This window comes from Carya illinoinensis, chromosome 7, assembly GCF_018687715.1.
Source record: "Carya illinoinensis cultivar Pawnee chromosome 7, C.illinoinensisPawnee_v1, whole genome shotgun sequence".
Classification (NCBI taxonomy): domain Eukaryota; kingdom Viridiplantae; phylum Streptophyta; class Magnoliopsida; order Fagales; family Juglandaceae; genus Carya; species Carya illinoinensis.
The window spans coordinates 4,810,018-4,823,253 of record NC_056758.1 but is presented as its reverse complement, the minus strand read 5'-3'; the positions used below and the strand labels follow the sequence as shown (position 1 = coordinate 4,823,253).

General features: G+C 31.8%; 1 non-coding gene across 1 annotated transcript; it reads left to right on the top strand.

Moving 5' to 3' along the window:
* Window positions 1-265: 265 nt before the first annotated feature.
* TRNAY-GUA lies at window positions 266-358 on the top strand. Its single transcript has 2 exons — window positions 266-302; window positions 323-358. It is a non-coding gene; the product is annotated as a tRNA-Tyr (tRNA).
* The last annotated feature ends 12,878 nt before the right edge of the window (window positions 359-13,236 follow it).

Sequence of the window (13,236 nt, the reverse complement as noted above, 5' to 3'; positions counted from 1 at the left end):
CACGATAAAAATTGACTATTATTGGCTTGAGCAAAATTGTCCGAGCTTGGCTCGAAAATCTCAAACCCATCTTGAGGTTTGAAATTGAACTCGATTTTTAGAAAATGCAGCCTGAGCTCGATTTGTAAGCAATGAACCCTTTGCCTTGACTAGTATTTTGCACTTCAAAGAAGAATGAAAGAAAATGGAAGTTGGCAAGTCTTGAAAATGTGTGGTAGACATATTGATTTGTTCTTAAATATAATTTGGAGTGGTAGTAATCAATCCGACCTTAGCTCAGTTGGTAGAGCGGAGGACTGTAGTGGGTATTGCCTATCAGATAATCCTTAGGTCGCTGGTTCGAATCCGGCAGGTCGGATCTCTTCAATTTTCACTTTTGTCTGGCTTGCAGAATTATGTCTTGTTTTGTTAAAAAAAAAAAAATTATTTGTGGGATCCAACAAAACAACTTTACTTAAGTTTTGGGCCTTTGGCATATGGCCTGGTTGGTTAATCTAATCAAATTAATAAACAATACGCTCAATACCTTGTAATCTGTATATATATATATATATGTATGTATATAGTGGAAAATACAAAACCCAAACTTCATAACATGCAAACCCTGAAGAATAAATTACATTATTGAGTAATGATATATATAATCATAATGCATACAAATTTTGTGTATTTAATTTGAAAAAAATAGAAGTTTGCTATTAAATGAAAAATTTTTTTCATGTGAATTTTAAATTATTTTTTTTAAATAAAGTACGCAAGAATTTTTTTTTTTTCTTTTTAATTGATGATATCTCATACCTTCACTACTTTTAAAATAAAAAAAAAAAGTACGAAGCGGCTGCAAGTGTAACTTCCCCCCACTCGCTGCACCAGGCCTTCACTTTGTAGCTGGATAAAGTCAGACAGTTCGTCTTTCTTCCATGGATTGGGCTGCCTTACGCCTTTTATGAACTTCTTTGATGATTTTTGCAGCTTCAATGTCAACTCTGGGGTCTGCAATCATGCCATGTCTCCCGTCATAATCGCTACGATATTCCCTTGGTGGATCAATCCCTGTTTCGTCCACCATTGAATCCTCCCCTGCACGAGCCCTCCGAGTTTTGAAGACGCTGAGAATTAGAGAGCAAAAGCATGTAGATTTTTTCTGCCTGTTGTTTCTCATTTGAGTAGTAATGGAATGCTAATGCAGCTTTCAAGTTAAATGTTTTTACTAATTGGGTTTTACGAGCTGGGAGGCTTCTCCATTTATAGTCATGAAAATCCGCGTGGTCCCCAATACGTACGGTTCATACAAATTGTTACTAATTGAGTAATATTATGTACAGTTATTTTTATATATTTTTTATATACTCTATTAATTTAATTAATTATATTAATTATATATATAATTATTATTATTATTATTATTCGACTTGCAGTTTGGTATTAATGGTGCGAGAAGCGAGACCAATATCTGTGGCTCAGATGGCAGAATTGGGAAAAGCGGATCTCGAGTATCTGTTGCTTTTTACGTTTATGAATGCGAGACCAATCCTTTTGAGACTTGTAATTTTACATTCCCTTTGACAGCTATATTACAAAACGTAGAATGAAGAAAACATTGACCATTACACACTTGGAGAGGTCACTATGGAAAGAGAGGATCACAGACTATATATTTTAGAAAGTAATGCTCAAGGTGGGATAGGACCGATAAAAAGCTTGGTATGATGAGTTTTAAGAAATGTCTAAAATTTATGCATCTTAACATGTAGGGTAATAACATCTACACAATACATTTTATAATATATATTTTAAAATAAAAATATTTTTATAAAATATTGTTATTTTTATAAGGTATTTTATGAAAATATTTTTTTATTTTAAAATATAATTGTGTTATTTGTATAATATATTATAAAAAAGTAGCGTGTACTGATCACTTTTTAACATGCAATGTTACTTTTTAATTGACTTAAATCGTTCGTACTGGACGGAAATATAGGTATCAAAAGCTGATGGAAAATTTCTCAAGTGATTTATCTTTGACAAGACTTACCATTCATTCAATCATGGTAAGCCATATGTAGATAAAGAATATTACCAATTCAAACTCCAAATAAGCTGGAGATCAGCCAAACAGGATTAAAAATTATTTTTAACTGTTTAAAATTTTTTTTTAAGTTTAATTTGGTAATAAAAAATTTTGAGATGAGAATTTTAACTTTTAAGATGAAATATTATAATATTATAATATTATTATTATTTTAGAATTTAAAAAATTAAGAAAAAATTAAATTATTTATTATATTTTGTATAGGAATTTGAAAAAGTTGTGTTGATAAGATGAAAATTTTAAATTTGAGATAGAGATTTTTATGTACCAAACCGAACCTTAAAGAAAAAATGATATGTTAGGTAAATTTATAAAAAGTGTTTTAATCATATAAAAAAAGTTAAAAGTCTACTTTTTTAAAAAGTATTAAATTGAAATTTTTATCAAAAAGCTTATTCAGATAATTATATATTTTTAAAAAATTAATATAACGAACTTTAAAAATGCTTTAGATACATATTTATCAAACATGAAATAACTTTTAAAGTATATAATTTATTATTTAAATTATAAACTATAAGCCTTAAACTTATAAATTATATTTTCCACCACAATTTTAAACATGTACTAAGAATCATATGGTTTACTATGAGTAGTGAAATATTGAGAAGAGTGGTAGATAATAGTAAAAAGAAAATATAATAATAAATAATAAGTAAAAAATAATAATAAAATAATACATGATAGGAAATATTTTAAGAATGCTTAATAGATTCTTGATATTCAAACTTAATATGAATCATTGATACTTGTCTGGACAGAAATAATCTTTGAAGTTTGAACCCCTCTTTTTTGTATGGGGGAATTTTGTGATTCTCTATAGTTGCATGAACCACGGCATCCATTGTCCAACTCATTCGTATATTTTAATGTAATAAAAAGCACTTGGAGTTACAGCTCCTAAAAGTGGCCGAGGTATATTTACTCACGAAAAATTCTAAACATAAGCCCATACACCACACACTATCTATTTTTTTAAATTTTTTTATTTTTTTATTTTATCAAATGTTTAGTATATGAATAATAAATAGAAAAATTGAATTAATTTAAAAAGAATAAATCTAAAAAAAATTTTAAAAAATTTTAAAAAATAAAAAATATGTGGTGTGTGGTGTATGGAGCTTATGAGTAGCAATGCTCTTTACTTACGGCCACTTTATAGGATGTTTTTGTGACCCCAATTTATAGTGATTAAAAATAGTGGCCATTTTTACTTGTCACCATGCCACCCTTAAATTTAGTCCCAATCGCCCCTTTTTCTAACTATTCATCTAGTGGTTATAATTAATTATTTGTTTTGAGTCTTTTGACCATAGAATGTGTCACAGATGGTCTACAATATGGTCAGAAATGCCACTACCAATTTCTTAAATTTTGGCTGGAAAAATACTTTTATATGTCATGCCATTTAGCCAAAAACGATATTTTGACAAAGTTGATGTTGCCGCAATTACTCAAATATGATACTATTTTGTGGTTGGAACATTCTTTTTTCTAATATTATTGGCCGCTAATGACATTTTTCTAAAAACAATGTTGTAAAAAATGAGCAATTGCTGCAAACTTTACTTTTTTTAAAAAAATTCAATTGTAGAAACTGAGCAATTGTCACAATTTATGTGTTAATATTATCGGCCGCTAATGACATTTTTCTAAAATTTTTAGTTGAGAAAAATGAGCAATTGTTGCAAACTTACTTTTATCTAAAAATTTCAGTTGTAGAAACTGATTAATTGCCATAATTTTTGTGCTAACATTATTGGCCGCTAATGATATTTTTCTAAAAACTTCAATTATGGGAAATGAGCAAGTGCTGCAAACTTACTTTTTTTCTAAAGACTTCAATTGTAAAAACTGAGCAATTGTTGCAATTTACGTGCTAGCTATTGACTGTTTTCTAAAAACTCTAATCATAAAAAATGGGCAATTGCCACAAGCTTACTTTTTTCGTAAAAACTTTAGTTGTAGAGCAATTACTGTTTTCATAATTCTCATTTGCGTGCTTAATTACAATTTTTTTTTCCAAGAAGAATTATTTTGCCATTTTAAAATCATTGTACCGTTTAATTTATTTTTTTATTAGTTAAAGATATACTTGTCAACATGAGCCATATTGTCTGGAGGATAACTGTGTAGAAATGTATACAAAAAACCATAAATAAAATTGGTATCCAACTTCTTAAAGCTAGAATTCATGAATTCTTAGACAAGCATAGAAAAATATAATGTGTCTGCATGTGCGAGTGTATTAGACAGGTCAGACATGCTTTCTAAAATGCAAAGCTATAGTCAAACACTTGAAAATAACTTAACCATCCAAAAAAATAAAATAAAAAACAGAACAAGGTAATCATTTGAAGGAAAAAATATATATAAGCTAGGCAAAGATATGATTGGTACAAAATATCTAATTTCATATCATCCCTTACAAATTTTGCCATCCGTCAGATTTCTACAAAAAGGAACCAATAGTTCATACATGATTTTTACAAAAAGTAATGCTACATACAGTCGTAAAATGTATAAATGCCGTGTAATCGTTTTGAAAAAGAGTAGGGTCCACGATTAAAAAGTTAATTTTTTTTTATATGAATCTCGTATTAATTTATTTTTTTCAAAAAGATTGCACCAGATACTTGTACAACAATGATTATAAATATCATTTTTCATTTACAATAGTTGCTACCCATTCACAAAAACTGCGATCCAAGCTTCATTTTTTTTTTTATAAGTAAATTGCCTTCCAGACCACAAAAAGAAAAAAAAACTAAACCTATATGCACGGTGACAGCTACCTGGTGCTTACCAAAAGCCATCTTGATTCTTCCAAAAAAGGTCTTTGGCTCCCAAACAAAGCTAAACATCCCTCGAGTGACTCGTTGAGACTCTCTTTAGGACTCTATTTCTGTCAAGCGGGAATTGAAGCATTTCTCATACTCTTTCATGTGGTCCTTCATTCCATTAAGAGCAATGCTACATACAGTCGTGGAATTTCAAACCCGGCTCAAGGTTTGAAGCTGAACTCAATTTTCAAAAAATGCAGCCTGAGCTTGATTTGTAAGCAATGAACCCTTAGAGTACTCACAATAGATTTTTTATCTTATCATTTAAAATAAATCACTAAAATTTATTTTATTTTACATACTACTTTTTAAAATATAACATATATCAACTTATCTATTTTTTTTATATCATTTAAATTTATACATTTTAATATTTTGTGAAAGAAAAAGTACAAGGAGAGAGAAATTAATTTAGAAGAAAAAAAGTGCAAGAAGAGATAGAAAATAAATTAAAAAAATATTTATATTTGTGTATAGTTTCTTCTATATCTAGAGGCAACCCTGTAAAAAAATAAAAAATAAAAATGAAATGGAGAATCCGTTAGATATAAATTTGGAGTCTGGACTACTTTTCTTCAAATTTTATATAAAAATAAGTTTTACAAAACTCATTGAGAATGATCTTAACCTTACTAGTATTTTGCACTTCAAAGAAGAATGAAAGAAAACGGAAGTCGGCAAGTCTTGAAAATGTTTGACAGTGACAGATTGGGTTTTGTTGTTAGGAAAGAATTGGTGGTTTTCGTTTAGCGTTGGTGGTAGTTGTAGGGAGGAGTTGGCAGTGCTCTGTTTTGGAAGAGAGAAACAAGGGTGTCACAGTGCAGAGTGGTGTTTGTAGGGAGGAGTTTTGGCATGGAGGAGAGGACCTTTGGTAGTGCTTTGTTTTGGCGAAGAGAGAAACAGAGGCTTCACGGTGCAGGATGGTGGTTGTAGGGAGGAGTTTTGGCCTGGAGGAGAGGACCTATGGCAGTGCTCTGTTTTGGCATAGAGACTAGAGAGAAACAAGGGCTTCATGGTGCAGGGTGGTAGCAGCATGGAGGAGGCTCAAGGCATGGAGCTAACCGTGGAGGTGGCTGCATATTGGGTTGGTTTGGTGGTTAGTTAGCTGTGGCCATGAGTGGTAAAAGAGTTAGTTTTTGTTATGAAACGAACGAGTATTATATTATTTTATTTTTATAAAAATTGCTCCTGCCATGTCATCTTGGTGTGCCAATGGGTACACTAACTGCTTGTATATAGAAGAACTCTAGATTTTATGTTTTTCCCATCTATTAGAAAAAGAAAAAGGAAAATTTTTTTTGGATAGGTGAATCAAATATATACGCTTAAGTTTTTAGATTAACTAAAAGACCAAAAATTAAAAGACATATTATATCAAAATGCTAGTTGGAAACTTCGATCGTAGTGATTTATCTTCTTGAAAACTTTACACATTGAAACACTCTTAACCCATCTCATTTTATCTCATTATTACAACTTTTCTTTTCACATTTGTGCATGTTTGGGGTTGTGGTGGAAAATATTACTTTTAACTTTAGACTTATGGGTTAGAGCATAACATAATAAATTCAATTTTAATAGCCGACACATGAGTATGTATAATTATGTATATAAAATTGTAAGTACGGATGAAACGAGACTCTCACTTAATACATATAATGTTTTTGAATGTTGTAGTTTAATTTTATAGATAACTTAGTTTAATTATGTTCTTATCTAACTTATTTAATCTCTTTTATCTATGAAAGACATATATTAAACATATTATATCTTTTAGTTTTCAAATTTTAGAGTAACATTTATGTTGGAAATGCACAAAAGGTTAAACTTGATCCATGCCGTTTAATTTGCCTGTTGATGACGTGGAAGGCTATAATTTTAATCACTGGAGATGTCATGTTCTTGAGCTACAGGAGGGAATCCAAACCCATAGCTGTGAGTTTCTATGTATAAGAGCACTAGTAGTTGGCTTAACAAAATTAAATTTAATTAAAGAATAGCTAAAGTGTAAAATAAAATATAATAATAGGCTCAACAAATGAACAGTAAATTTAATTATCAACTATATATATGGCTGGTCAAATTTACTGAGTGGAAGGGGTTGGCCAAATATTATTTTTGGACTAAAATATTCACTTCTCGCTGCCTCCTTCTCTCCCGCGCAAGAAGAAATAGCTGAAGAAAAACCCAATGTTCTCTGCCTTTCATCTCCCTCGCTTTGAACTTTAAAGCACTTCAATGGGGTTCATATTAATGAACCGATGCTTATTTTTATAATTCACTAGATCACACGTTGATGATATTATTTTCAGTTTTTTCATCAGCATATAACTCACTGCATCTTAACCTACTTTGTACACAAATTTTTAGCTTATATGTTTACTAAGATTTATTACAAATAAGCACCATAAATTTTAATACAATAATAAATTTTAATGCAACCATAATATTTAAGATAATCATATTCAAATTATAATTAGAATTAAAATAATAAAAAGGTTTAAAATCAATATTTTAATAGAATAATGAAAGATTTATTGAACCTATTATTTGGTGTTGTAAAAAGTGACCGATTTTCTAAAATTTGTAAAAATAAATTTTCTAGTTAAATTTTAACTAAAGTACGTTGAGGCCACAACTAATCTTGTATAGTTCGTAGGCTAGCTGTAAAGATCATCTCAATGTTGACAGATGTAATTGATATATAAATGAATACAAAGCCTACGTAATGGAGTAGCTTGTTTTCTCACAGATGCTCGTATCATTACTTTATAAATGATTTTACCTTTATTTAAAACATAATCGTGAAGGGGAATGTAAAGGAAGTCTCAAAAGGATTTGCGTGTTTATGATTTTTCAATAAAGATTGGCGTAGGTTCATGTTTTGAAATCTCCTGAGTAGAATTCTCGAGAAAAAATCATGCAAGAGATCATCAATGCGCGCGCATGTAGTTGGCATGCAAGGATGCGGTCAAAGCAAAAGCAAGTATGCATCAAGTGCTGGGTAACATCCCAAAAACAGCGGCAAATTGAACTAACTCCACTGTTCATTCAAAATCGTGAAAAGCAACGGACACCGCGAGATATGCTTTTCCCAACTTCTACGACCAACAATAACATGGCCATTTCATCCCAACCACACATATTGGTATGGCACTATTACTTCAAAAAGTAGTGCTGCTGCAGTCCAGTTTTGACCGTTAAGTGTGTTTATTAGCATAAAAATAGACATTAATGCACTAAAATTCATTTCTTTAATTATTAAATAAAAAAAGTTATAAAAAGATTTAAATACATTAACGGTAAAAATGAAAAGACAAATTACATTTTCCTACTTCGAAACTGCAGATTCTCCACCACTGGATCATTATAAATACAGAAGCTTCCCTTCCCGGAAAACTCAAGTGAACACATTCACAAAGTTTCTTCTCACCAAACAAAGCTGCGTTTGTATTCACTAGTTCTGAAATGGGCAACAGCGCCTTCAAACCTAGGAGATCTCGGGGAGGGAACGATTCAGTGGTGGAAGAACCAGGGAGTTCACGTATTAAGGTATATCACAGCGATTATGACAAGATATACGGCATGGTGGGAGACCACAAAGTTGACATTAGAGCTGAAGCTTTCATCAAAAGAGTCCATGAAAACCATATCATGGCAACTGGATCCCAAACAATGGGTGAACTCCAAACTGTCACAGTTTATCCCGCTAAAAGCTAAGGCGTGAGATATCATCAATTACCATATCAGGTCTACATGATTTATTTTTTTTTATATAAAGTGTAATATGTTCTTCAGTGATGCTTCTGGTTTGTTGAAAAAAAAAATAGTGTGCAAGTAATAAATTTTGTTTGTGTACAAGCTTTTGTATTTTCCACTATATATACAGAGTATTGAGTGACTTGTAGTCTCTCCAAGCTGTGATCTTCATTCTTGGTGGGTGCTATTGATGGTGTTTGTTTGCCTGGAAAACAGTATTTCCATGCCATCAGCAGCCTTGAGATATAAAGTACCATGACCTAGATCATTCTTTTCATTAAGTATATTGTTATAAAAACAGAGGAGCTTCGCTATCTACAGTAGTACAAATGGCATCGTGCGAAACATTTATTAAGGGGAAAAACCAGCAGAGAGCAAGCATGATTTGGAATTAATTCCAAAAAATCTCATGATATTTCATTCTTTGAGTTAAATCAGACTTATCTAAAAAATTTAAACTCTTAGGAGATGATAATTTATCGTTGGCATGTGGAGTCAAATAGCAATATCCAAAGCCTCGTATTAGCTAGAAAATGAATTTGATATTTTAAATGGGAGGTAATGAGTTTTAGAGTTCTCCGAAACCATTGCACGGATACCATGTTAAATCAATACTTATTCCAAAAGTTTAAACTAATAGAAAATATAATGATTTAATTATCTAAATTACATTCCCTAACTTTGGTTTGTCTTGGCTAAGATCAATGATAGATCATTTGAGCTACCTGATTTAACCACTACTGATTTGAATGAACTTATGGTGCAGCAGCTTTTGGTACAGACAGACACCAGTTAGGAACCGAGTACATATATCATTACATCTCAATCTCACTTCATCTCATCTCATTATAATTATTACAATTTTTTCAAATTTTTACATTAAATAAAATAAATAATTCAACATTTTTAAATCTTAAAACAAAAATTATAATAATATTTTATTTAATTTTTAATAAAATATCTCATTTCATTTTATTTAAACTGTATAACAAAACTAGTCTGAATCTTTAACAACCCCATTAAGAGAGGTCTAGGTTTCTTCAGCATAATCATTGTACATAATACATGTATCTGTTCTCCTCCTTTCACTTCTGGTCCTTTACTTCTGAAATCCCTTCGATCTCCTTTCTTTTCGGATTCTATTCCTTTGCATTCCTCTCTCTCTCTCTCTGTCTCTACTCGTTGATAATTAGTCGCAGTATTCCGTACTGTTTAATGCAGACAGAGTCGTGGGTTCAGAATGATTTGTTTCTGAAACATGAAAAGAGAATAAAGGTTGAGAACCATAATTCAAATTTCAATGACTTCCCGAGTGACTAAAATCGACTTAATATCAGCCGGCAAAAAAAAAAAAAAGGAAAGAAAGCTGTTCATGTAATATCGATACCATTGGCGGCCAACCAAAAAAAAAAAAATGGAAGGATTGGCGCGGGTTGTTTTGAAATCTCCTGAATCGAATTCTCGAGTTAAAATCATGCAAGAGAATATGCATGCAGTTGGCAAGCACATGTCCTATCTATTATTTGAAATGATTTTTAACAACTTTCCATCCAACCCTCTTAAAAGAATCATGCTATATTTGTGATTATTCTACTCTCTTTTTTTCTTTGCCATTATTATTTGAAAGTACTAAATGAATCACGGTATGTTCTGTCATTGTTATTTGAAATTTTGAAAAGTTGAATATTTATTGTCTAATTATTCAAATAGTGCGACTCACTTTTTTACAAAAGACTTACGTGAAACTTATCTATTTAATTAGAACTCACGTGAGAAAAAAATTACACCAGCTTCTATATTGTAGTCTTAGTTTGAAACTCGACTCGAACGAGTGCAGATAAAATATAGTTGCCTATGTAAAGAAACGATAATTCCTTTTGGGGAATTATATATAGTGAAAACATGAAAACATGGTTTGGGGGATTATTCCTTTTGTCTCTCACGTCCTTCCACTTTGGACGGTTCCTCCAACAACATGAAAACATGATTGCATCTGTTTTTACATGATCACAGAGTGAAACCAGCCACGAGGGATGCCAGACTTTAAAAGTACTGGTACTGTGGGTATTGCATGCACTTTTGTTGCATGTACTTGTCTAGTTGTATGCAATGGTAACCATCTAAATTAGCAAAAAACCAACTTTTCCTAGGATCCCTTGTCACTTCAGCCTTTTTCGGGTTTTTATATATGTATATGCTGCCCCGAACAAGTACTGATAGTTTAAACCCTCCAAATCCGTCCTGCTTTTGTACTCCACCAAATAATTGTTCTCTTATTCATCAATAATGACAAAGGAATCCCATATGTCTTTAGCCATGACGTTACTGATTAAATTAAACCGTCAGAGATATTTCTGAAATTAAAGCTTAAGAATATTTGTTTACTTTGTTTTCTTTTTCTGCAAACTAGAGAAACCATTCTGTGAGGCCCTTTTTTTCTCATTAAATGTGTTAAAAACATGGATAATGAGTTGGAAAACATATTGTTTTCCAGCTATTAAGAAAGTTCTTTAGGTTATGTACATGAACCACCACATGAATTAATGGTCCTGATTAAAAGATCAAAGATTACACTTTGTGATGCCTTTTGTTGTCATGCATTTCTTTGACTGTCAACAACAGTTGCTCGATCAGAATGGCCGTACAGTTATCTTGATTTCACATTGCATTTCTGAAATACATTTTACTGTGTTAGGCCCGGCCTCCACTTGTTCATATGGTTAGAATCAAGATATGAGAAATAATTATCTTTATCCCGAGTTTGATCATCCCTACTCTACACCAGCTTGATATGTCCTATTTTAAGCGGCCGGTTTTCCATTCAAGTGGCAAACTTACTGAAATTATTTAAATTGTGTCACATCAAATTACACTAGCTGCATGTGTGTTATTGAGGAATAATCTCACATTTCTTTATAGACAAGGTCTTGAGTATATTTGTGACGCCCCCAAATTCTGTTTGGGATCGGACGGACATTTGAAGCGTCGAGACATGCAACACAAGGTTACCTGCCCCCGTTCATGACATATAAGATGCAATGTTCCTAACATGCATCTAACATTATGCAATATTCGCAGCGGATAATTTTTTTCTTTAGCAATACTATGCACCAAATTGAAAATATCCCAAATGCTTAAAACATACTTCATACATAAAGACCCATTGAATAGATCACAACACTAGTCCAAAATGGTTATGATCCAAAAAGTACTAAAGATGTAACTCCATTGTACAAGTAGTAATTTACGTTAACTACTATATTAACATTGACGTCGCACCGTCGCTTAGTCAACTGTGTCTAGTTGATCAGCTCCTGATTCTCCTTCAGGTCCTGTAACAAGATCTACCATTCGGGGGGAATGGTAGTTGGGATTACCAAAGTGAGATTTGATTACAAATCTCAGTAAGTTAACAAAAAACTTCCACACAAGCTAATGATGCATGGATGACAGTAAAAGCATAAATGCATAATCAAATTCATAAGTAATTAAAGCATAACTTGGCGTACAACATAGCATAATTGACATAACTTAAATTGAAACATGAACTGAACTTGACTTGACATGAACTTGATCTGAAACTTGACTTAACATGAAAAATACATACTCCACAGTTGTTGTGGCCCCATGTATTCTACGTGTAAATACATACTCCACAGTTGTTGTGACCCCATGTATTCTACACAAACTTGACTTAACATGAAAAATACATACTCCACAGTTGTTGTGGCCCCATGTATTCTACGTGTAAATACATACTCCACAGTTGTTGTGGCCTCATGTATTCTAGGGAAACTTATTCTTTAACTGCTTAAATACATACTCCACAGTTGTTGTGGCCCCATGTATTCTACGTGTCACAATTGTTGTGTCTCACGTAGTGTATGCGTCACAATTGCTGTGACCCCATACATAAGTAATCAAGATAAAACGTGACTGGAATACGAAATGACTGAAGCCCTGACATAACATAACGTGACTTGAATATAATTTGAAATACATGACCAACTTGAGATAGAAATATTTCGTAATATTGCATAACATATAATAGACAACATATTTAACATGACATACTTGCAACAGTGAATATTACATGACTTGACATACATGTAATAGATGACATACTTAGCATAACGTACTTGTAAGGTACAGTAATACATGACAGAATATATTATGTAATAGATAAAAATTGACGACAGAATAAATTTTGTATAATAGACAATTACGTGATAACTTGGCATGGCATGATATATATGATAACACACATACATACTGTGACGCCCCAAATTCCGTTTGGAATCGGACGGACATTTGAAGCGTCGAGACATGCAACACAAGGTTACCTGCCCCCGTTCATGACATATAAGATGCAATATTCCTAACATGCATCTAACAATATGCAATATTCGCAGCGGATAAATTTTTTCTTTAGCAATACTATGCACCAAATTGAAAATATCCCAAATGCTTAAAACATACTTCATACATAAAAATCCATTGAACAATTAAGATCACAACACTAGTCCAAAATGGTTATGA